This window comes from Palaemon carinicauda, chromosome 20 (assembly GCF_036898095.1).
Source record: "Palaemon carinicauda isolate YSFRI2023 chromosome 20, ASM3689809v2, whole genome shotgun sequence".
Taxonomy (NCBI): Eukaryota; Metazoa; Arthropoda; class Malacostraca; order Decapoda; family Palaemonidae; genus Palaemon; species Palaemon carinicauda.
The window spans coordinates 51,184,638-51,187,137 of NC_090744.1; positions in this window are offsets into that span (position 1 = coordinate 51,184,638).

Sequence of the window (2,500 nt, forward strand, 5' to 3'; positions counted from 1 at the left end):
TAAGACAATACCTATATAGAAGTGGCCAAGCCATCTGGCTGCAGTATATTGACTGTCGGTATGTTGCCGGCAGGCATGGAAGGGGTGCATGTCCCTTAACGTCTCAGGAGGGTGCCGGCAGACCGACGGCACGCCGGAGGCAGGTCCTGCAGGGTGGAAGGCATCAAGACAGACACACTGAGTATCTAAAGTATAATACCATCGTGGCGACCGCCGGCACAGCGGCGGGTCGTCGGCAGGGGGGTGGCGGCTCCGGCAGCCGAAGGCTGACGGCATGGTGAGCTTTGGATCAATTCATAACATAGATATGTATATGGTTGTATACCTAGACTGCCGGCAATCAATGCCGGCATGCGGGTGGCCGACTCCGAGAGTCGGCCGGCTGTTACTAGGTAAAATGAGGGGTGGGACGTCGGCTGTATGTCGACGGAAGGCGGCAGCCTCTGGCGCACGGAAGGCTGACGTCTTAGAGGGGGGGAGGCATCTTATGAAAGAATGTCACCTGAGGTAGTGGCGGCTATCGCCGGCAGTAGAGGCGGCAAGGGACCGGCACCAGGATAGAAAGAGAGAAAGGTAAGGAGGAATGGAAGGGGTAAGATCCCATACCCCTCCGGCATCCCTCCGAAGAGAGTGCACTCATGATAGGAGTGGATACTCCTAGCATCAGGCGGCAGAGAACCGGCAGTAGGCCGGGTGCCTGGGGTAACCCAAGGGAGGGTTAGAGGGCACTCAAGAGGGGGGAATCCCCCGCCGGCAGGACCGCCGCCGGCAACCACCCCCATAGAACGCTATGAAGGGTATGTGTACCAGAGCGGTCAGCACAACAGGAGAACAACTAACCCTACCACTCCACCCAAGGGAGAAGTTGTAGGACTAAGGACAGATGTGTGTAGGCAAGCCTACACCAAAGGGATAGGTGGGGAGAGGGAAGAAAAGGTCTTTCTATAGAGGAGACTCTGTATGAGAACGGCCACCAAGGTAAGGGAGAACGCTCCCTAACCTAGGTTAGGTAACCCAGAATGAGAACGATACAGATGTACCGTCTCAAACTATAATAGGGCAGAGTCAACCCCCAGAGCTTAACCTAGAGAAGGAGGGCTAGCTCCTAGGCTAGGAAAGCTTGAAAGACACATCGCAAGTTGCAGGGAGGAAGGAGTAACCCAACCAGGTGCAGCTGAGGAAGGGCATAGACCTTCCTTATTTCTCGGTCACGACCCTAAGGGAGGGTCATTCCCTTAGGGTAGGCAGAGAAGCGATAAATACTCTGTTTGTAGACAAGATTCCCCTATATAGAAGGGAAGGCAAGACTACACAGAGGGAATGCCCGCAGGCAGGGGGATAGGGAGCATATAGGGGTTCCTACATTAGGTTAGGATGGAATGATACACAATTAACACAGTCCCCTATATGGTCCCCGAAGGCGAAAACACTTACATCACAGTCAATAGTATGTTTAATAATGCCACAATCTTCATAACTTAACCTAGGAACACTGGTATATATCATGCATGAAAACAAGCACTAGGCTGTCCAGCCTAGGGGCTACGCTAGCGATCTAGTATGGGGTCGAACAGCGACCGAGTCTGATGAGCGCTAAAACACGATATAAGTATTTCCTAGCTATGAAGACTAAATAACTAATAATATTAATTAGTTAAATGACCGCAAAGGGCTGTTTTGGCTAACTGAATAAAGCATGCAACATGAACAGCGACGCCATAAAATGGCACGTCCGGTATCAGCACAGCTCTGCTACAAAACACAGTATTTTACGAAAAGTAGAAGTTACTTTACGGCTAGAGCTTATTTAAACAATACTGGGACCTGGTACTCAACTTTCCAGAAGAAGGCGAGGCTGAAGGTAGCGACATAACGGCGATGTAAGCTGATGAAAAACCACTTAGGGAAAATCCGACTTAAGCAAGGAGCTACAGACAAAAGGATTAGGACGGACGTGACGTCATTTCGCAATCGCGCCCGTTTGTTTACGTCTCGAGTACCAAAAGCAGCCACGGATGAGTGTAACTGTGGAACGGCTCCCCAGTTATTCTCCACCTTTCCATATCGAAGTGTTAACTCTATATGGGGTGCAGATAGCTTTGTGGCGTGTTAATACATGCGTCCCCTGTTGATACACGATATCCTAGAGGGAAACCTTTAGGGTACTCGCACCAGAAGTTAGAATTCTGTGATAACCTTTAGTTTAATTCTCTGGGAATATCCACTGTAGTTAAATATACCCTAGGAAGCTACTGAAGGAACCTTCCATCAGGACGTCATGGCTATCTCACCCAAAAATAGATTTTTCGCTTCGCTCAAAATCCGTTATATAATCATATATATATATATATATATATATATATATATATATATATATATATATATATATATATATATATATATATATATATATATATATATATATATATATATATATATATATAAAGCCATATATATTATTACATTAAAATCAGGATTCCCTTAACTACCTCGTGATCAG